Genomic DNA, 24,217 nt, shown 5'->3' with positions numbered 1-24,217 from the left:
TGAATGAGGAATGATGATTGGGAGCAGCAGAATCAAATTGGAAAACAGATTGAATATGTGAAATGATGACTTCTCATTAAAATGGGATGGAAAGAAGTGGGTAACTTGCTGGGGAGTACAGGACTATACTTTGGTATTAAAAATAGGGCCAAAGTAGATCCTAAACCAGGTGAGATTTAGAAAGGCCCAAGAGGAATTTTCACATTTACCACCCACAAAAAAGCAATTTAGCAATGCACTATAGCCAAACTGCTGCAAAGTGTGCTTCAGCAAGAGCTTCACATAAATGAAAGATATTTTTTACTCTGTTTATGGGTTTGGAGGGATTTTCCTAGTCTATAATTTGGAGAGATAGGTCTATTTCAGAAGGATTTTGGTTTGGTTTTTTTTTTGTTTTTGTTTCTGAGAATAAAGAAAAATTCTGGACAAGAAAATAGCTTGTCAAATAAGCTGTGTCTTCTGGAAAATGTAATAAAATACCATACTTCCATGCATGTAGCCTAATTACTAACAAATCAGAGAGTAGATAAGCATGATCCCGACAGAATCACATAAAACCAGAGTCTAGAATGCTATTTTGCAGAAGGAACAGATTATTGCAGGGAAGAGTACTTGAAGGATGAGGGTTCTTCGAAAAGAAGAGGATCCTACCTACACACACAACTCAACATGACCTTCCAAGTGAAGGTTTGCTTTATATTCTTCACATACATAACCTACAGGCTATACACAACTACTGGCTGTGTGTCTGAGAGTCACACAGCAATAACAGAAAAAAGTTATTTAGCCCAAGTCAAAGTCGGGAATGAGTCCGTATTTCCCCCTCAAGTTAACTTATTTTGAGTTAATTCAAGGCACCAAATGTGGTTTTGTAAAATAGTACGTAGTCTCCCACACATTTGTTCTGGTCTACAAGTATGTGTTCAAGCAAGAAAAATAACCTAAGTTAATTAGCAAATAACTAACTTAAGGAAGAACAGTCTTCAGCAGACATACTCAAAGCTTTGCCATGCCTTCATGGAAGATAAAGTAGCTCTCCTAATTCAATCTCCATACTAAGTATTCTTAGTAGACATGCATGACATTAGAGAGAGAAGGTTTTGGTTATAAACCATAAATATTCATTAAGGAACGATTGCATGGCCTTTTCAGAAAAATACATGTCTGAGAAAAGATTATATTCTTTAGAACTTTTGCCAATTTATTATTAAACAGCATTCAACTGTCTGTAACATTTCTAAATGCAGCAATTCAGAGTGAGTGAGTACATGAAAGGATAAATCTGGTTCACACAGTCTAAAATCTTCTTCACAGTCTGGGAAAACACTACAACAGGGAAAAAAATTCATAAGGAAAAAAAATCTTCATCTGTCAGTCAAAGATTCTCCTGGCATAACTTCAAAACTTTACTCCCACTTTCCTATACGTTTTGATATAAAAGTTCATCCTTTCAAATCATCATGTTAGACTCAGCTAACAATCTTGCTAGAATATCTGCAAACAGAAATCTGTAAAAGAGTAAAAAATGGTTGTGATCTCCCAAACATTTTTATGACCTCACACCTTTAAAATTCAGTGTTTTGTTTATTTCCAAATACTGTGTTCATCTGCCTAAGACAGTTTGTTTAAGGACCTCTTTTCTTCACCCCTCTTCCTATAAGGACAGGTAAGAAAGAAACTGGAGTCATAACACCAAACATGAAATTAATAATGCTGTTCATGAATTGTACTGCTTACTCCCAAATTTTATTCAATATTTTCTTCTGTATGGAAACAATGTATTAATTCCTGCAATTTTGTGTCTTATTTTTACAAAGTGCATATAACTTGCAAATAGATCCCAGGTGAAAGAAACCTCCTGAGACATAAGACTATTTCTTAAAGCAATGGCAGCAATAACAGTCTTTTGCACAACAAAGATTTGACAAATAAGAAATTAATGAAAATCTACAATTACACAGATTATAAATTACAGAATCAGCAGCAGGATTGTTTTCATTTACAAAGCCAAAAGTAATTATAAATAATGAAATAAGAGAGCTCTAGTAACAGCCTTGGTTAAGAGTATCAAATTAGTGAGCTGAGAATAATTTGAAAAATGTAACAACACTAAAGAGCCATCAGAGTGGTGATAATTGGCAGCATCTGCTATTTCACTGCAATAGTACATCAAACCAGCTGCAAATACAGGGCTTTTTAAGCTTTCTCACAGAGTTGTACACTCTCCTGCTTCCTCTGCTTTCAAACACTGATGTACAGTGATTGTGCTTCATACAAGAATATTCGATGAAAAAATTAGGATTAAAAATAAAATAACTTACCAGTATTTATGACACAATAGATGTTATTTTAAACAGAAACTCAAATAGGGATAATGTTTTCCAGCCTCTATTAAAACAAGTTGTTACATGAAAATTTCAGCTCTGTTCCTACAGAATTCCTGTATACTCTTCAAACCAACTCTGTTCCATTTAATCTTCCACCAACACTGGGTAGAAAATGAGATCAAAAAAAAATTAATCATACTATTCAGTGAATTGTATTATTCAAAATTCTCCATTAACTCTTGAAACTTACATTGTCAGAATGATGCTGCCATTATCTGAGATGTAGAGGAGGCAACTTAGATGGTTCAGAGAAGCTTTAAAATGCTACTACTTCCTATAAGCTACAAGCCCTTCAAATCTGATTAATTTGGGCTTCATAACCATAATCATTATTTTGGATTTTAAAAAGTGCTGGCAAATATCAAACCCCACCATTCCTCTAAACTCAACTGAAGTTTCATTTCCTATAAGCACTCAAACACCAAAGGCAGGAATGTACCATGGAAATGATAAAAAATTCTAATTGTTGCCCACGTGTCATTTGCTCTCCACAGGAAGTACAGAAGATGACAAACGCAGGCTGGACCTTGCAAGTATCTATGGTGGGGAGGGAGACTACGGACAGATGAAATGACAGAATGTGCAACTGCCACAGAGACATTCCAATGGAGCTGCTAAGTATCTTCTCCTATAAACTGTGAAATCTGAGACAGCTTCATTTCTTCCACATGCCTCCAGAAACAACTACATAGATGGTGCAATACCAAAGACTCCCTCAACCATTCCTACTTCTGACCTCCTCCTTCCTATAGAAGTATTATGTGACCAGATTTTAAAAACATTATTTAAAATACCCAGCATACCCTCCCACTCAGAGCAGTGGTAATACTCAGTATGGTGGCTTGCACTACATTTAATGTAGCTGAAAACTACATTGAGCACTACATATTTGCTAGCCAGGAGTTTGATTTTATGGCCTGACCTGCCTTTTTGTAACATTATTCATTTTGTCTATGTTGTGGATACAGAAACAGTACTGTTCTAACTGGAAAAATGTATCTGGGAAGGGGTGGGGGGTGTGCAGCAACCTTTTCCATAACATTAACACCACATAGCACAGAAATGACACAGGAAAAGTTTCTCTGGAATTATTTTACATTTGCTGGCACACCCTTTCACTTACAACTAACTGCAAGAGAAAAAAATTGAACTAGAGGAGGAAAACTGTCTAAGAGCAAGCTATACTTAAAAACAGATCTCAAAAAAATGGGGATTCTTGATCTGAAGGGATTCCTCTCCCCCAATATTCAGGATCTAATGAAGTTCATTAATTTCAGTGATAGTCAGTTCAACAGTTAATAATATGAACATGACTACATTTGTTATGACTCTTAACTCCACAGATTTTGGAATGGATAAAAGAACAACTGCTTTGAGATTAAATACTGGATTGGGAACATTGATTTGAAACACTGGGCAGAATTAGAATCCCTGAGGTTAGGCTCTGGTGACACATATAATTATATCATGGCTTCTTCTAAGACCAAAAATAGATGGCCTCGGGAATAGCACTAAGCATATTTAAGTGCTAGAGAGAAGAAGAAAAAGAATTGACAACCCAATAGCTTAAAAATTCAACAACGGATTCTCCACACTGATTGGCTAAAATGTCATTTTTTTAAGTCATTTTTTGCCTCCCATTTTGCAACAAACTTGGTTCTAACATTTAAAAAATTTTCCTCTGTACTCAGAAGAGCTAAAAAGATATTTTTAGCCTGGTTTCCTAAGGAAATGAAACTTATCCGTTAGGCCCTCATCACAATAACTTCTGAATTCATGAAGTGATTTCTGCCAGGTCTGACAGGGTGTGAAACATATTACGTTCCCAAAAATGGCAGCTGGGATAGGAAAGAGAATGTAAAAAATGCTCCCACTGTGGAGCTGCCTTTGCTGGACATCAGGGAGAACACCTGGGAGCCCCTCCCTGCCATCTCTGAGGCCAGGCTGCTGCGGTTGTGCTGCTCAAGGGTCCAGGTGGAGTGGGGCAAGGATAAGGCTGGTTTTGACTGAGTGTATTGTATCCTTTAATGACAGCTGGGATGATCATATATTTGCATGATTCCAGTTCAGTTGGAAATGAAAGTACTGTTGACAAATCCCTCACTAAAATGCATTTTGTCACAGGTCCACCAAGACTTTTAAGAACTGTGTAAATCCAGCAGCAGGCACTGCAATACAGTGAAGGCTAAAGGAAGGGGTGAAATTTGTTACTGACTTGAATGAGGGAAAAATTCAAAAAATTCCAAGGGGACCTCTTGTATCTGGAGAACCAGGTAAAAGAATAACAATAATAACAAAATTTGATATAAAGAAGCAGAGAACAATATTAAGGGTTAAGATGTCTGCAAAACAAGCTTAATTTGTCACTTAGTAAGAAAAAATTACTTGCTAATTATGCTCATGTTGCTTAGATGACGGATGTGGATGGCCTCAAAAAGCAACACTTCCTGCAGCTATTACTGCTGTAACTTATTCACTACTGTTGGATTTAACATCCAGTAAGTTCTGTAAGAAGAAAAAGAATTATTCTTTGATGGCTGTTAAAAGGCATCAGCATTAAAGGTAAGTTATGCGGAAGCCTTTTCATCACAGCACAGCCATATCTTAGAGCCCAAGTGGCAGGGAGCCACAAGGTCACTCCCAGCTGAATGATCCACAGTCCAGCATGTTTTCTTGTGTGAGATTCAAATGGAATTACTTGTAATGGTTTTCAGTGTGAGATTATAAATAAAACCATAATAATTTCAAATCCTTATTTTTTGTGAACTTCGTGAAGCTCCTCAAACATCTGGCTTAATGTTTTCACCTTCCAAAAGTAAATATCCAAATATGAAAAGAATACAGAGCAGCCACTTTGTAAATACACACTGTAGAAACTATAGAGTGCTACTGTGGATAGATAGCTTGCAATAAAATAAAATGTATTAATTAAGAACCCAAAATATATTGACCAATTTTTAATGCTGTATTCTCTAGGAAAAACACCCGTTACTGGGGTTTTTCTTGCTTGCTTGTTTGGGTTTGGGTTTTGGGCTTCAATTGCTAGGAAAATGATCATTAAAAAGCTCCTAATACATCTCAAGTAAAACTATTAAGTAAAAAAATGTACTGACAACAGAAGTTAGCTCATCCCACAAAATGACTGCAATAAAACAGATTCTGAACTGATATGCCCTTCCCTAGTCTTGGGGTATATTAGGCACATCAGACAGATGATCAGTAAGACAAAAAGAAATAGCTGTCACAAGTAAAACCCCTATTACAACTTTTGGCTGCATACTAAGAATCCAATGTACTTCCCATTCAGACCAGTAAACACAGGCTAGAATCTTTCACTGTACTGCTGCAAAGACACCAGGCTTGAACTTAATACGGACTTCATGGCTGATTGACAGTTTTTTGACCATAGCAATAAAAAACCCAGCTTATTTAAGCCTTAGCTATACATCTCCACTGTAAGATATCCTCACTTCAGATTATTTAGTGCATTCAAAAGTGAAACTATACTTAAAAGTGTTTGCTTGTTTATTTAGCCTCTTATTTAGGACTTTAATAATTATTACTACTAGAACCTGCAACAGAAACCATCAAAGACGAATCTTTCAACCACCAAGCAGTAATAGCAACCAACATAAATGGCTTCAGCTTATGAAGGACAGCACAGCATAAGATATAGTACTTGTGAGAGAAATGGAAGTTCATTGCTCAACTCATTCTAAAAACATCAACCAAACCACTTTTCAGACCTTACAACTTGCATGGTTTTTTCAATGGTTATTACTATTTTGGTAATTAGGTTGAAATTTGTCAGGTGAATATATCCTTCTGACCCTGCATGAAGTTTTTTGCTAAGGCAGGTATGTGTCCAGATTTATTTGCTACTAACAACACAAGATTTTTTTTTTGTGATTATGATAACTCAAAGAAATACATCCTACTCAATTTTTAACCACTGAGGATCACTTCCAATTCAACTTTCAATTTAGATCTAAAATGAAAGGAACTTACCAGTCAGGGTGTACATGGTCTTTCTAATGTAACTTACGATGATTTAGAAAGCTAGCAAGGCTGTTCTGATATTAAAAGCAACAATGAAGGGAAGTGGTTAGTCAACTAGCTGGTTCTGTTATTCCCTCCCACTTCTTACAGCAGTACCTAACTCTGTGGTGTCATAATTCAGCTCACTATCCCAGTTCTTAATTTTATTTTTTTAAAAACAAAAACAAAAGAAGTGCAACAACACATTTGCAGGATTATTAGTGTTTCAAACCAGATGTTCAGTACCTATACTCATAATAAATACTAGATACAACATCTAAGCAGTAATCTCTGTTTATGTGGAGGGAAAACTAAAAAAAAAATCATAACCAAAAATCTACTTAACAGTAGTTTTTCTCATTGCTGCTTTGACTAAAGGTAATAACATTCTGCATTCTGCATTAGTGGGAATAGAAGAATAAATTATCTGTATATATCATTAGTCAAGTTACCTAACAGCCCCAATCAAGCTGATTTTCAGTCAACGGACTGGGATTTTATTCAGGTATTTATGCATCTGTACATGAATAGAGGATGCTATCTAACAAAAAATCAGTATTTTATTGTCACTTCAAGTGACCAAGGATAATGAGAGACAGGAAAGAAGTAAAAATTACTTTTTTTTTTTAATTAATATGTTTAATTTTTACCTTAAAAGCCATATTTGTTAACATGTTAACAACATGTGCTGTATGCTTCTTCATTCAAAGTAACAATCTGGTTCTGTGGAACTTACTTCAAATTTCAATTTCACTGATGAACCATGATTTTTTTCTAATACATTATGTTCAACACCACACATTAAAGGAACTCTGAAAGAATCAACAGAATGTCAGTGTCCTCCTTTAGTAAGCTCCTTTAAACACCAAGAATTTCCACTTTTAGCACCAGTAGAAAAAAAAATAAACAAGACATCTCCCTTTGTTTCTGTGCAATAAAACAATATAAAATGGATTAAGATGAGTTGGTTAAAGCTGAGCCACAGAAAGAGCCCAAGTTTATCTTCACATTTGTGGTATTATGGTTTACTCAATGTTTTCCTTTGGCATTTGTAAAGTACATCAAAGATTTAGTGTCTACATCCAGAGGTTTGGGTGTTTTGAGTACTGGAGATAAATCATAAACTAGACCAAAGTTCAACTTCTCTCCCTACCAAAAAAAACCCCTCACACTCAAAAGCCAACACGTAACTGAGGCCAGAAGGAACTGCACTATCTGTGTCCCTCTCCATCATCCACATACCCTGCCCAGTCAGCAGACTACAGAAGCTCTCCTGCTTTCATGAAAGAACGACCTAGCCACATCGCAGCAAGAACATGCCATACTTCACTTTCTCTTACATTTCTTTCTTCCATCCATAGGGATTGTCTATCTAACCCAACGGAGAAGCTACATTTTGTAAGAACTTTCAATGTACCCACAAAATTCTATCACACATATATTGCCATCCTCTTCCACAGCAGGTCAATTCTAACAGCAGTATTGTTGCATCTTCCCAGTAACTTGGCATTCAACTGCATATCACCAAGCCCCATTTGCTGTATATTGACAGTGCAAAAGACCTTACAATAGTACTATTAATTTCTACAATATTTAGTTACTAAGCAGACTGTGGAATCATGTCCCTTCTCCTGGGAAGAAAAGAAAACAGGATCTGGAGAGACAGAGATCCTCCAACACCTGGTGAAAATGTAACTTGTGTAGGTTACTAAAAAACAATTTACTCAGCAGGAGTAGAAATGTGGACTAGGTGATGCTGCCTGTTTTTTATGCAATTTCCTGGTATAGTAAGCAAATACATCATGTTCATAAATACATCACACTATAACTGCTGTTTCCCCTATCTCTCTATCAAGATACTGTCCCATAGTTTCACTTACTTGATGGTTAAAACATTTATGGAATTCTAATATATATGTTGGAGTAGCTCATACAAAGCATTCATAGCTCATCTGTAACCATTGCATCTTAATGCTCAAACTGTCCTTTTGCTTAAGGACAGCTTTTCCCTCACTTGTAATGACTGCACTGGTGCAAAGGAATCTTGGGCTGGGGAGCAACTTGGACAGCTTTCCCCTACACATATTCAGGGAAATTGGGAGTGGGCAGGTGAGTGTGTTTTTATCCAGGGACACCTTTCACTTGGTCAGGTTGCTCAGAGCTTCATTCAACCTCACCCTGAACACTTCCAGGATAGGGGTCCACAACTTCCGGGCAACCTGTTCCAGTGCCTCACCACCCTCACAGTAAAGAATTTCTTCCTAATACCTAATCTAAATCTGCTCTCCTTCAGCTCACATCCATTCCCCCTTGTCCTATCACTATATGCTCTTGCAAAAGGTCCCTCTCCAGCCTTCTTGTAAACCTCTTTTAAGTGCTGGAAGGCTGCTCTAAGATCTCCCTGGAGCCTTCTCTTCACCAGGCTGAACATCCCCAGCTCTTTCAGCCTGTAACTATCTTTAGTTTCTAAATAAACAACCTATTATTCAAACTTCCATGAAAAGCCTTCAACATTTTTCATGAAAATCCATGAGGACTTTAGACCTCATCACAGAAACCATGCTGGAGATTCTATTAGCACACACTGACTGTGAGTCTCCTCTCAATCTGCTTGTGCCTTTCTGCAGATTATAGGGCAGCATGAGATAAAGTAGTTACTTAAATAACAAAACAGAGATAAATTGCCAGATTGCATCATATAAAGAAAATACTATCCTTGGCTCTAAAAGAATTAATTAAAAAATCCTTTCAGTATCTGCTGAAATCTCAGCATTCATTTGTACAGTGGCTTATCAAGAAATAGTAAACTTTAAATATTGATAGCACATAAAAATTACAGTACTAGAGCTAGTGCATAAAGCCATCTTCATTGGTCACAATGTACATAACTAATGTGTATGCCACATGGAAAACATACCAGACATCTGGGCAACCCACACGTTTTGGAATAGTCAACTACAGTGTCTACTACTCTACTCAATCTACTTCTACAGAGTTCAAATGTTGCTGTGTTTGATCAGATGTTTCTACTAGGTTAATACCACCACAGCAGAAAAAACAGCTACATGTTTCATTTTAAAAGACAAAACGTGATAAACTAGAACATTTTTTATACATTATCTATTTTTCTTCCAGCATGACTGTTAGCTTCGTCATCCTTGCTCTCTTGAGAAATCATTACAGTTCTCCTTCTTATTTAAAATAATAATAAAAAAAAAATCTACGCTGTTATAATCCCCATTTAGACCAGTTGTTATACATTACTGAAATTCCATGAGGAAGTGTAACTTTTACAAATATGGACATCTTGTTTCATTTCCCTGAGCTGTTTCTTCACAATATCTTTGCATAAAGGGTGGGGGGAAAAAAGAAAGAGCATAAACTTAAAAAAGGTGTTCATATGGACAAAGCAGAAATGGCATATTTTAAAAACTGAACTATTATTACTAAACATTTTGGTCTATTCAGTGGACTGAAAACTGTCCTAACTAACTTTACAATGCCAGGGCTGCACATCCCAATGTGTGTAGCACATGCTACAGTGTAGGCCTTCAGCTACCCAGAGGACTTTGGTTTTCTGAAAGTCTTTTTTTAATAGGAAAGCTCTTCCAGTCTCCCAGTTCCCAGCATCCAGGCAGCCCTTCCCAAGGCCAAGAGCTCCCTCAGAGGAAAGCTTGAGAATTACGCACATCACAGGAGAATCAATGCCAGCTTTCCTTTTTGGGAACACCTTGAGGCTTCTTCAACACACAAAGACGGAGACTAAACAAGCACTAAATTAAACAAGAATGCTCTTTATCCTGTGTAGGGTTACACACGGAGCAAATTTATTTTACAAAGATGGCTTATTTTCAGAGTCTAGGAGACAAATGTAACTTATGTCTGGATCACTGCTGGTACAGGCCCCTCAAGCTGTTCCTGGATGGAGTCACTCCAAGAAGGTTCAGCATTGCCTCCTCCATGAGTGATAGTCACAGAGCAGCATCTCTCTATGTTCTTATGTTACTCAATTTCCACAGCCAGAAAAGAAACTAATTTTGTACATATTTGTTCTTATCTCATGGATCCTTGCTATGTGAAAAGACTCTGAGCATGCTGGAACTTTCAAAGGTATTATATGTCTTTCCTAGATAACATTTTCTCTTACAATCCAATATTCCATTACCTTTAACTCTGTGATCTGGGCCATTGTTCGCAGTTTGACTTAAAGGAAGAGATGACCAAAGCAAAATACATGAAGCTGTCACAAAGGATTGACACCTGAAATAAAACTCTTCAGTGAAATTTACTACTCATTTATAAAATATACTTTTTGTGGAAATTTTCTCTCACACATCAGTCAAAACACAGACAGATCAGCCCCTTACACACAAGAACAAACCACTGATGTCTTGTTCTACCTAATATGCTGCGATATTTTGTTTGCAATGAAAATTATGAGTTTCATATTTGCCCACAGGCATTTTCATGTGAAGTTATACCACCTTTTGTAGTATTTCTTGCAACAGCTCTGGGTTCTACATGCTTAAACACGCATTGTACTTCATGATACAATCTAGACTCTTCCTTTCAGGTCAGTATGAAAGAAAACAAATCAAGCAATAAAGTCAATTTATGATTCCATTGCTAAAAATGATTGTCACAGGATGCTCAAAGTGAAAAAACTTCAAACAAAATTAGATCAGACAGGATGAGAACCTTTTTCCTCTTTCACATTTCAGAGTATGCAGTAGCTATGGAAATAAGCCAATATATTAGCATGTATAAGTCAAATTGAGTATTATTTCTCCTTGAAGACTACACTTTTCAAACACGTTCAAAAGTACTAAAGTTGGCTCCCAAAATCCTTTTAAAATTTCCTTTCACTTCTAGATGACACACTGAAAATATGAAAAATGGCATAAAATGTGTTACAAAACTGGTGCTTGCAGCAGTACTTCAAAAAAACTCATAGTGATTTTTTTGTATTCACTTTTAGTCACTATTAAGGCTACAATTCTTAGTTTATGTACTCCAGATATACCAGTCCTGTGTTTTAAAGAACCTAAATATAGATTCTCAAAACGCGAGTCAGAAAAATAAAAAAGAAATATAAATTCCCTGGTCAATTTGAAAAGCATTGACCTGGTATAGCCAGAAAGTTTACATCTGCAGGAGGAAAAAATGGTGCAGAAAATAACAGATTAACAGTCTGTTATTTCAGTGTGGGTGCAGAGAAAGATAAAGGATAAGTGTCGCTGCATTGATTCTACAACTACTCTTTATCATGCTTTTAACATATGGCATGGATGCACAAAGCTCCAAATGAGGAGCGTTTTGTGAGGAGCTTTTTTTAAAACCAGAAGAATAAACAAGTAAAATAGAGTACTAGGAACGTCTCTACAAAGGGAGCACCATACAAAACACTTTCTTCCCCTTCATTAAAGAAAATTATCTTCCAATTTCTTTCCAAACTCAATATTCCAACTGTTGATTTTGGCCAGAAGGCCTCAACAGGACTACTCCCTAAAAGCCCAGATTTCACAGTTATAGTGACTGGTGGTATTTTTGTATTCTCCTGCCTTCTTGTCTATATAATTTACCTATCATTTAAGTTTCCAGGCTCCATCTGAAGTGAGTATTAGGATGAGACCTGGACATATATGAGCTATTCCTCTCCATACTTAGTTACACAGAAAATAAACCTGGGTATGTAGCCTAGCCAGGAACTGCAGCACATACCCATGAAATACTGAAAGATCATGAAAATCATTAGGATTTTTTTTTTACTTTATCTTTTATTTCTAGAAAACAACTCCAAACACCAAATACAAATTTGTGCATTAAAGTTTTAACAGCAGAAATACTATCTTACCTCCTATACTTCCCTTTTGTGGCACTATTATAGATGCAGTGATGCCTGCTGGCTCAAAGGACTCTCTTTTTCAGGGAATCGTAAATGCAAGAGCTAAAGCTACTATATTTACTTTGTCTCAATACTTTCAGCATTACAGAGAAAATATACGGGGAAAAAAAATCCAGAGGACAAAAACCCTGATAAGGATACTTTTCTACACCTTTTCTCCTAGTTTCTTAATAATTTTCTATCTCAGTTTTGGAACCTTCTCCTTTTAGAACCTTTTCTCCTCATTTCTCCCAAGCAGCAGCAACACAGGTACTTTGTAAAACAGACAGTAATGAGATAAGGCTGGTTATTCAATGATTAGGAGAGAGGGAGGAAGACAAACAGGTTAAAAATACATACATTGAGTGATTATAGGACTCCTAAATTCTATATGTCTCTCCTTTGCCAACATTTTTCCTCATCTGAAACAGAAGTTGTGCATGATCACATCTTTCTTATAGACAGCAAATGACAGCAAGTAGCATGTAGATTTTTGAAGTGCAAGTGGCTCAGGAAAGAAAAAAATATTTACCCAAAACCCAATAAGAACAGATTTTTGTTTTCCCAAGATTGTCCTAAAGTCTAATATTTTCAAACTGGTACCTCCTGAAAAGTAGAAGATTTTATTTTAAATAATTTAAATGAAGATTTTATTTTAAATAATTTTTTGAGGCTTTCAAAGCTCAGTCAGCTCAGTCTATTCAGTCAATGCAGAGCTTGATGTGGATTCTATTTGCTAATGCCTTAGGTTCTAGTTATTCAACATCTAACTGCAGCTTAATCTTCTAATCTCTTGTTCTGCTTATCAGTATGACTTTTACATATGCCAATCCCTAATTGTTTAAGGGGAAGCTTAAAAAAAAAAGCAGATAAAAAAAAATTTGAAAAAAAGAGAAGTGTTTTAAGGTAAAGACTTTGATGGACCTGGTGCACACTTCACATTTTTATAAAGAAGCTAATCTCTTCCACAAAATAGAGCAACTTCTATGAAGGAAAGTTTTAATCCTCAAAGCAATACTTTCTATCTTCTAAACAAACTTTGCTATTATTTGATGAACCATGAAAAATTTTGAGTGATACTGCACAAGTGATTTTACTGGAATTGTTTTCCAGTGTCTAAGAATATATATATCTAACTGCTTCCACAACTAACCTGAAAATCTCTTCCAGTGTTGTCTTAATTTTTAATTCTGACAGGAGATAGCTGCATCTGGCTGTCAGAGTCTTTAAATAGCAAGCAAACACTATGGCTCTGCAATGTACCTTTCTTTTAAGAAAAAAAAAAAGCCTGCAATTATCACTGTGTGGTACCCTGTATATCAGTGTGCACTGGAATATAAAAAGTGCCTATTATCTGTACTGTTACAGACTACAAAATGTCCCCCTAAGTCAGTACAGTAATTTACCAATGATGGCGCGTCTTTAAATAACTATGTTAGAAAAATGAGCATTAAACAACTTTTAACGGCTGCATCTACAGAAAACTTTGTGGCACTAAGCCACAGATCTTTCTCATCTGAAATTTATATTTAGATACATAATTTCTTTTATCTGTATATCAATTTCTCATTGTTACAGAACATATGCTCTTCCTCAAAATAACTTGCTATTTTTGTACTATTACTCAGCTGCATACTTCCACAAAGCTGCAAGTGTTACTTCAGATAAACTTAGTGCCTTTTTGGCTAGTTTCCACGTTAGTTTAATGACAGAGAAAAATAACTAAGAAAGCATGATCCTGTAGCTCCTTCACTGAACTTGGGCTTGCTTTGGGTGAGGGCAATGAAACCAGTCGTTCATCAGTCCCCAGTTGACTGGTGGGGATGGAGGGGAGGAAAAAATACAAGTTCTTGCACATTTCCCCTTTGGTAGAAGTCCTTCAGACAGGAACAGTATCATATCCTACCTCTTAGTAATTCTGATGACTTCTTCTGTTATTTTAAGTATTTCTGAACGGAAAATAGTGGTACAAATTGTACATTTATCAAAGAGTGGATGAAAGAGAATGTTAAACTGTCACAAGATTTAACAACACTGTTCACAAATATGATGAGAATCTAAATCTTTGATATGATACATTCAGCTACAGAAACTTAAATTTCAAATGCTTTCAATAAATTACCATTGCCTGGCTAATTGCTATTCAGATGTTCTGCAATCTTTGAATTTCATAGCCATGCTACAATACTACCTCTTCCAGAACAGTTTTGCATCAGCTGTTACCATTAGCACACTTCCCTCCCTCGATCAAAAATATGACTGTGCAAGACATACAATTCAGCAACAAAAAGTCTTATTTTATCTTTAGAAGTAACTTATTGCAATCATAGAGATATGTGGGGTTTGCTATGTATTTCTTAAAATAGAGACACCCCACACACTTCATATAGAAATAAAGTATTTCAGTATTCTTCAAAACGAAGCAGCAGCTTGATTCCTACGAGCTTTAAAAAACAATTTGACAGTTTTCCTCTCCATTTTGATCACCATGATAGATTTAAATTTGTAAATATAGGGAAAAAATAGGAATTTAGCAGTTCACAATATTACTGGCTAAAACCTAGTTGGCCTTTTTTCTAAGTATGCATAAATTTCTTATCAAACATTTCTTGCTTTCTCTTCTGTCCTAGAAAACTACTTTATACCACATTATGTGGAGGATAATCATATAAAGTAATACATTCTCATGCAAAAAAATTTCATTTGTTTAAACACCTCATTTGTACATATTCTACTCAATAATGCTAAAGTCTACAGAACCAGAAATTTATCATACAGGGATGTAAATAGTTTCTAACCCAAAAAAAAAAAAAAATTCTATAAATAAAATAATTTTAACCCTAGAAATTTACTGCATCCTAATTTTATAATACTTTCAGCCTTAAATGGACTTGCTAAACTTGGTGACTTTGGGCCACTGACCTTCCTCTGTAACTCCTCCCTCAGGAAGCTATAAAATCTACGTCCTGATAAATCCTCAACGAGTTTTGAAGAATAAGGTTTCCATTTGTTTGGGGACCTTCTGAGAGGAAACACACTGCTTTCAAGAACTGCTTAAGGCCACCGGTAAAAAAAAAAAAAAAAACCAAAACGTTTTGGAATTACGAAGATTGAGTGCAAACGAAGTTGCTTCATGACACAGTGAATGTATCACTTTATGTCTGCACAGCTCCAGTCCAGCAGGGTTGTTTCTGGACATCCAACATGAATAAACAATTGTGAACTTACTTTCCCTTGAGCATATCTTACCGCTTTTTAATATCAGTGGGTTTTCATCTATTTTCCCTATAGTCCTCAGAGGTGGCAATTATTATCCTAGGAAAACTTATGCTAAATTGTTTGCGGTCATTAAGTAAAACAGCCAGGGCACAAATGAGTTATAAGGGAAGAAACCTTCAGCTGGGGAGCACTAAAAGACCTGAGAGCAGAAATATGTCTTCAGCTGCTCCAGGAAGAATAAAATAAGAAGGTCTGACCAGTTTAGGTGTTGGGCCCACATTTGCCAGAAATAAAAGTATACTTTTAAATAGGTATCTATTAGCTTGTCCTATCAACATTAGCTATCCCATAAGCTACTTTTGCAGAGTTTTCCGTATTTGTTACATGACTCCTGCTAAGGACTGCTCCACGTTACACAACTCAGCAGGATGCAAGATGCTCTAAGAAGGAAGTTGAGGCTGTTCACTGGGAGGCAGGGAGGGGACGGCAGTAATGTACTGACCTTCTGTTTTCCTTTTCCATACTCCACAGCATTCCACATGCTACTGGTAAGTAAATTACTTGGTTTACTTCAAACCATCAGAACAAAAGCAAAAAAAGTGTAATCACCATGCTGATTTAGTCATCAGAAATCCACTCTCTCTTACAAACCTATTCCAGCAATTTATCAGCCTGGGAGTCAGCTGCCTCACATCACATCACAGCACAGCAGGGCCACTATCACTTAATCATTATCATTAAACCACATGCGGCCACACAGACATGGCTATGCTGAAGCATTCTTTGCCCCTCTCTGTCTCCCACTGGGAAATTAGTCTGTTATCTTTTCACAGAAGCATACGGTTAACACAACATGGTTTTGCTGCCATAGTGGTGCTGGCTAGCAGAATAATTCTTTTCAATATTAGACATTAATAGGTAGTTAAGAGAAACTTCTTTAACACTGTTGTCTTTGCTGGTCCAATCCTGATGAAGAAATGCTTTACCAATGAAATGGGAACTCAAATAAAAATACAAATAGCAGCAGACATTTGTCTACATGTACATGAATGATCTTGTAGACTGAAATGGGTCCACCTGTAAATTCATAAATAATAGAATAAAAATAGAGAAAACAATCAAGCACTATGACCTCTGTGTATATCAGACAGGCTTGGATCAAAACTTGGCTTGAATTCAGTGCATTTGATTAAAAAAAATAAAACAACCAACAAAAATTCTCAACTGACATTTCTGACTGCATTTTGTTTAAAAGTGTCCTGGTCCACAGTTCGAAAGAGCTAACATTCAGTCATTGAAAATATTCTTTATTCAAAAGAAATAGAGCTGTGCATGTAAGAGAGCCTTCAAATACCTCATACTACTTTGTCAGTTTCTCTCCATTAAGTGAAGATGAGCCAAGATCAGATTATAGGTTTTTTTCTTTTAAAAAAGAATAAACTACAAAATCTTAGTTTAAGAATTTAGTTTAAGAAGTCAATAAAAGCATGTTACAACTTCAGCTGTTTTTTCAACGACATATAAGGTAAGACCAATATCTTATCTTCATCAATATTCTCAAGCAGCTGTTCAGGGAAATGTAACAGCAAGACATATATTATACTACCCTGAATATTCTTCCAGACTTCAAATCCTTTCCACACTTTCCAAGGAACCTTCTGAGGCAGATACAACTGTAGTGTGCTAAGAAACCTTCAGGCATTTCTCCTTATGTATTTGTTCAGAATCGCCTTAGACTCCGATTAAAAAAAAACTAAACAGCCTCTTCCTTTATTTTGAACCTGTTCCCTACCAGCTTCACTTGATACCCTTTAGTACCCACGGGGAGCCCATGAAGGAGCAGGCTCCTGGCAGGACCTGTGGAGCCATGGGGAAAGGGGCCCACGCTGGAGCAGGTTTGCTGGCAGGACTTGTGACCCCGCAGGGCACCCACACTGGAGCAGCCTGTTCCTGAAGGACAGCACCCAGGGCGAAGGTACCACATGAAAAAGAAAATTAGGAGTGAAACTGAGCCCGGAAGAAGGGAGAGGTGGCAGAAAGGTGATTTAAGACTTGGGTTTTACTTTCTCATTATTCTATTCTGATATGACTGGGAATTAATTTAATTTCTCCAAGTGAGGCTGTTTTGACTGTGACAGTCACTGGTGAGTGATCTCTCCCTGCCCTTATCTCCATGCACCAGCCTTCCACTATATTTTCTCTCTCCTGACAAGCTGAGGAGGGGAGGGATCAAGCAGCTTTGGTGGGCACCTGGCATCCATCTACCCACCACAACTGGCAAAGGACATGGCTTTGTTTATGGGTGCCAGTCAAAACCCTGACATTTGACACCTGAAATGTTCATTTGGCCAAAACCATACTGTAAAATATCTCCAGAACTGACTAATTCCATGTACTTGAATTATCAAAAAAACCCAAACCAGCCAACCAAAAATCCAAACAAAAAACCAGCAACAAAGAAAACTCACTAGAATATTTGAATCATTATTTAATTCACATGTCTGGGACTCACTGTCCTGGTTTCCTAGAACTGATCATCAGTGATTTTGTTGTCCAGCTCTGCTGGCTCTTTAAAATTCTGAAAATACAGCAAAACTCTCAGATTCTATAAAACAACACTTCAGGATTTTTGAGTTTACATAAATTTTGGCCCACTATGAAAGTGAACAACTCTTCAGATGAGAGCCTTATCTGGTTACCTGTCTAAAATATGTGCTGTTTCAATCTCTATGTTACACATTATTGGGATTGCATATATTATGCTGTAAAAAAAACAAACCCGAAACCCAGCATACTTTACATTTCTTGCATATATTTTTTAAAAAGCATGTAATGTAAAACAAATGTTTCAGGAAATTAATATTGCTTATTAAGGAAAGCATCTTTCTCACAGTCGTACATTCACATTGAAATAATCCAAGAATTTGTCAATCACAAAATATTCAGCAGATACCAGAAACATAGTTTGGCATGCAAAGAAGTATTAGGAGTTTGAATGACACATTTATTGATAAAATATGAATATATTCATTCTAAGTGTATATTTCTACATCACAAACCAGATTTAGTTTTCCATCTAAACTAACTTTTTGTAAATTCATATTCTGCCTACTGTTATATAACCCTAATCAATACTGTTAACTCCTGCAAGTCTTGCAGTTTTTGGTAAACAAATCTTCTATTGATAGAAAAAAAAAGTACATTGGTGTGCCAAAATTCCAACGTTTGAGTCTGATTATGAATATAATTTAATAAGTAATTTATCTCTTCAAGCATCCAGGAGACATGCTAAATGCATGTTTAAGAAGTATTTGCATTTCTTTTACCTTAAAATGTTGGCATTTCCAGCAGATTAGAATATAAGTATGCAGGAATTGAAAAAATCCTCAAGCCCTGTGAAGCCATTTTTCAACAAAATTATTTTAATTTATTCAGGATAGAAATGCAAATAAATCTCTTGAACACATACTGAGCACAGAAAATTGCAATGAGACTCCAATATGATTATTATAACATGAGGGGGAATGTAGAGAAGTATTAATTGGCAGCTTGGAAATTAGAACTTCTGAGGATACAGACATCAGATAAGCACTAACAGGGGTCACAGTGCCTTTCAGTCCAGAAGTAGCAACAATAATTTTCAAAGTAATTTCAGAATATCAAGCAAAATAATACAACCTTTTCATCAACAAGCCAAATATACAATAACATGGGTTAAAAATGTAAAAATTATAGAATATTTGTGATTGAAGAAAGATGAGAGCCACTAGCATATCTTAGTGTTACTCGACACTGAGATGACCTTGTGTGGGCTACAACTGTGTGAGCTTCCATGCACTCTCCTTCTGCGCCTTTCTCTTTCCTCACAAAGATATTTTACGTAAAAAAAGAAAAAAGGTCTGTCAGATACATCAGACGGTTTACTTCCATCTGACAGGAAAAGTGGAATAAGAATCACTTATTTATGCAAATGTGTTAAGCTTTATAGAGATATAGAGAGTTGAAGAGCACTCAGAAGCAGACACAGAACTAAAATCTACTGGTTTTAGCACACACAAAATAGACCATCACAGTTAATGAAACTAGCTACAAATCAAATATAAAAATACCAAAATAAAATTGAAACTGAAAATTTAATTATTTAGCATATATAGAAAAGACCAGAAAAGGGATGACACTTTCCTCTTCATAATCTCTTGATTCTCAGAGGTAACACAGGTAACAAAGAAAAAGCCCACACTTACTTCTTTTGGTATTTCCTTACTTAAAATATTTAGCACTATCAAAGAAGTATGGAGTTTGGTTTTTGGGATTTTTTTTTTTGCTTAAAGATACATATTTGGGGAAAACTCTGATAACATTAACAATTTATTCTAATGTTGATTAGTTTGGAGAGTAATTAATAGTTATACATCCACTCTAAATAATATTAAAACAGTTTCATTTACTGAGCCTCATTGATCTATGTCTTCTTTTCCTAAATTTTTTGTGACAAATGATATGGAAATCATTCAGCAAACCCTGCCATAAGATCAACATCCTTTCAAATACAAAAAGGGAAATGTATCACTTTAAAAGGTTGTAAGGAAACCTAGAAAAAAGCAACCAGATCACCGTACACTTCAAAAGATCTATTGCACAGAAGAGAGTATATTACCAAATGGAATATAAAGATCAGGTCTTTTCCAAGAACTGCCCTGAGACTAACTCATCTCATCTGTCTCCTGGTCACTAACTATGAATAGTATAATGGGTGCTCTTCCTTACAGATACCAACATACTTTAAATCAAAAAATTATGGTTTTGCTTACAATAACATAGTGAGTTGAAAACAACCAAAAAAGTCCAAACAATCCAACCACCAAAAAAAACATGTATAAAAGTAATTATAGACATGTCATCTTAAATGAAGAAGAAATTCAAAGGAAAAAAAATATTTGAAAAAAATCCAGACTTACTTTTAAAAAGCATGGTTAAACTAGTTCAACCCCATTATGGATATTCATTCAGGATTGAATTAACTCCACACAGTTTAGGTCACTTCCAAAAAAAATTAATATAAATTAAATTAAGGAAGCTAATTTTAAAAGCATTCTGAACAAGGATTTAATGCAATTTGATGAATCTGCTTCAAATCTAGTTAGGGCATATTAATTTTTTCCTGTCCTCGTGTAAACCAACCCAAAGACCCTGGAAATGCTATCATGCAGAAAAACCTGGATAGGTTTAAGAGCACACCCTGTAATATATGCAAGACCCTCTATAATAGGCGTAAGCCTTTATTACAGCTTTATTTTTTTCCTGCTTAACTTTGTTTTCAAAGGGGACATTTGCATTTAAATTATTAAATTTGGATTTTTTTCCTTTAACAAATCAATTTCCCTCTTCTTGTGGCAGTGTTAAAATGAGGACAAGGATCTACTTTTAGACTAATACTAAAAGTAATCACAGAGGAAGATTTCCAACTAAGCCTAGAAACAGTCATAATGAACCAGCATTTCCACATTTGGAAAAGTTTATTTTTATATAGGAAAGAAATTTAGCATTTTCCAGGAAAACACAGATTTTTACTCTTAAAATCCAAAAAGAAAGAGTGCACTATGTGAAACCTGTGGTCATTTGCTGTTTTCTATGTTCAACTCTTATTTATATGTAGGCATAAAACAATCGTAAACAGGGCAAATTAATATGTTAATTTAATTTCATGTGCAAATTCAAGCAGACAGTAAGATATACTAAAATTATCCATCTTTTACAGGAAACACCAAGATTACCTGGTTTACAATAACTCTCAGGCCATGCACAGCAGGAAGTAAAGGAGGAACAGAAGGTTCTGACCTGCAAGCAAGGGTAGCACTACCTCCTAATAGCCTGTCTTCACTTGTGCACCAGCCATGATCTTTCACAGCTTCCATCCCCTAACTGGCTGCATGTTGGGCTGCTCCTGCAAATGCTTCTGAGGGTATTTCAGTCAAAATGCACCAGATTAGCAAAACCCTAATATTTAAACTGTTGACAGCAATCTTGTTGAAAGGGCATGCAGTGATAGGACAAGGGGTAATGGCTTAAAAATGAAAGAGGGCAGGTTTAGATAAGGTATTAGGAAGAAATTATTTACTGAGAGGGTGGTGAGGCACTGGAACAGTTTGCCCAGAGAGGCTGTGGATGCCCCATCCCTGGAAGTGCTCAAGGCCAGACTGGATGGGGCTTTCCGGTCTAGTGGAAGGTGTCCTGTGCTAAAAACATTGGAATAAGAAATTCTTACTTGTGATGCCTTTTAAGTGAAGTATTTAGATATTTCATGAGGCATTTGTAAAGGAAGTCACTTGAAATTTCAGAAGTTAGAGCACAATCACCAAATTCAGAAGTCAATTATTTGCTCTAAATTTGATCAAAAGCATGACTGCCTGCTTTTCCTCCCCTTAAAAGTAACTAGCTCCCATTAAGTACTGCAAATATCTTTACTGGTACAACATACTGTTTTGCTTATACCCATCCAGATCTGCTGAATAGCACAGCCAACATAAAGCTAATCTGTGTCTAATCTTAATCTCTTCAAAAGGTAAGTGTGAAGGGGAGGAAAACAGTAGATAAGCAATGCATTCTCTCTTCAACCAGATTCTTAAGAAAGGAAACGCTGAAGTCTCAGCCAAGGAGCTTGGGCAATATTATTTTCCCTTCCTCCCTTGCTCTCCTGTTTAGGAGTGGGTCATAATTATCCCAAGGCAAATAGAGTGGTAACCATTTTTAGGTCACTGACAAAATATTTAAGTGAGAAAGCCTGGAGCAATCAGATCATCACAGAGCTTTTCCTACAGCTGGGATGATCTAAATCCAGGCACTCATCAGTTTAAGACTGGATATCATGTATACAGCTACTTAAAAATTCATCTGCACAGCTTTATCACTTCTGCTGTCAAAAACTAGTAAATTCTTATAATTTGATTTCAGCCTAAAACATCTTAGAAACTGACTGTAAGTGTTACTATTTTAAGAACCACTTGTAAATTGAACCTGCAATCATGCTCAGCCAAGGACAGATTTGTAAGTTCTTAAATCCCTAGTAGTTTCAGCCAGTAATCAAACAGACCAAACAAGAGCTTTTTTTTTTTTTAAGTCAATAATTGCATTTTCAAAGCACTTTTAAAAGTTAATTTCATACAGAAATGTTTCCAAAAAAGCTTGTAACCTAGAACTCTGCTTGGCATCAATTAGTATAAAAAATTACAGGCCACAAAAATCTGATTAATCTACTTCCTGCAGCTAAAAAAAAAAATCTCATGACTCATGGGTATGACAGGTGCAAAAGAATTAAAGTCGAGGAGAGAATGCCACACTACCAATTTCAGACAGATTTGCATTGTAAATATATTTAAATATAAGCATTTAGAAAAATAAAACAAACACATCTTACCAACCCACCACTAATCTAGTTCAGGCAGCTAGTGCTACCTTCAGAAACAGGTTGGAATTTTTGTGGTTTCTCATGGGAGGCTTAAATTTATAAGATGATGACAGTTTGCATAGAAGACATTGAAGCTGAAGAATTCTGGGAGATTGGATGAAGCAAAGAAAGAGAAATCTTTATTGAATAGAATGAAAACATTACAGATAAAAAGGCATTTCATTCAGAAAATTCAATTATTCATTTAATTACAGCTAATAATGCTAAGATTAAAAAAAAGAAGCTAGAATATCAAAGGCACATCAAGATCTTAACTAAATCCAGTTATCACAGAAAATGTAAAGCACTGATGGGAGAAGGATGTGGAGAGATTTAATCACTCAATATGACTGCTTTATGCCAACTGCAAGTAATTTCTACCATCTGCCTGTAAAGCAGACCTCTTAATAAATCCCATCTTCCAAAAGCCTTTGCTTAAACCAAGACTCATTTTCTGGATCTTCTGCACAACCATCTTCATCTGACATCCCTGCTCAAAAACCTGGTCACCTGCTCCTCAGGTTTGTACAGCTTGGCTTTTAATTACAACAATTCCTAAAAGAGTCTAGTTCCTCAAATGCATTCCACCTGCTTCCCCCAGGTTTTCCTATAACCATAACACCAGTCCAGGTATGTAAGTACGAGACTGAACAGCAATTTATCTGCATGCAGCTACAGTGGTCTGAGTCTGTGCCATTTCACACATGCTCCCCCAGACGCAGACCAGTAGACCTTGAGAGAGAATTAGGATGATCCTGCAGTTTGAGGTATATGCCTTTAAGCCTTCCAGTCAAAGCATAATACTCCACCTCAAGTGGTTCCAAACCAAATAAAGTAGATTGGAGCTTCAGTTTCCCACTTCCTAGACTAGTCACTGCGATGCCTAAATGTAGCCTGAACACAGGACCCTAACTGGTCCTGAATAGCCCTAACAGGCTGCTGAATTGTGGAAACTGCCAAGCCTCAGAAGAGGTTTTGGTTTTAATACTATCAGTTAAGCAGAAGTGTGCAAGAAACCCTTCCTGAAATCATATGGGCTGTTGTTTGATGTGCACTTGCCAGATATCTTTCTGACACACTTCTTGTACTTTGTGTAATGTCTTACTCCTGCAAACTTACTTCACACAAGTCCCACTGATCATTTCCCTATTAATTTAATTTATATCCCTCTTCCCTTGCTTTCAGTGGGATCGTTCCCAGAATAAGAGCTTTCTTGTAAAGACGCATAGTCATAATCCAGCTCCT

General features: G+C 36.2%; 2 long non-coding RNA genes across 2 annotated transcripts in view; one reads left to right on the top strand and one right to left on the bottom strand.

Annotated features, from left to right (window-relative positions):
* LOC108445459 overlaps positions 1–24,217 on the bottom strand; it is a 49,227-nt gene that overhangs the window by 10,432 nt on the left and 14,578 nt on the right. The window lies entirely within an intron of this gene.
* The window catches only part of LOC108445458, a 13,520-nt gene continuing 10,963 nt past the window's right edge, over positions 21,661–24,217 (top strand). Inside the window, exons 1-2 of the long non-coding RNA XR_001860325.1 lie at positions 21,661–21,672; positions 23,972–23,976. This is a non-coding gene — a long non-coding RNA (uncharacterized LOC108445458). The remainder of the gene's footprint in view (positions 21,673–23,971; positions 23,977–24,217) is intronic.

Source organism: Corvus brachyrhynchos, unplaced genomic scaffold (assembly GCF_000691975.1).
Source record: "Corvus brachyrhynchos isolate BGI_N302 unplaced genomic scaffold, ASM69197v1 scaffold142, whole genome shotgun sequence".
Classification (NCBI taxonomy): domain Eukaryota; kingdom Metazoa; phylum Chordata; class Aves; order Passeriformes; family Corvidae; genus Corvus; species Corvus brachyrhynchos.
Note: the sequence above shows the minus strand (reverse complement) of the source record. Positions and strands in the feature narration are given on the sequence as shown.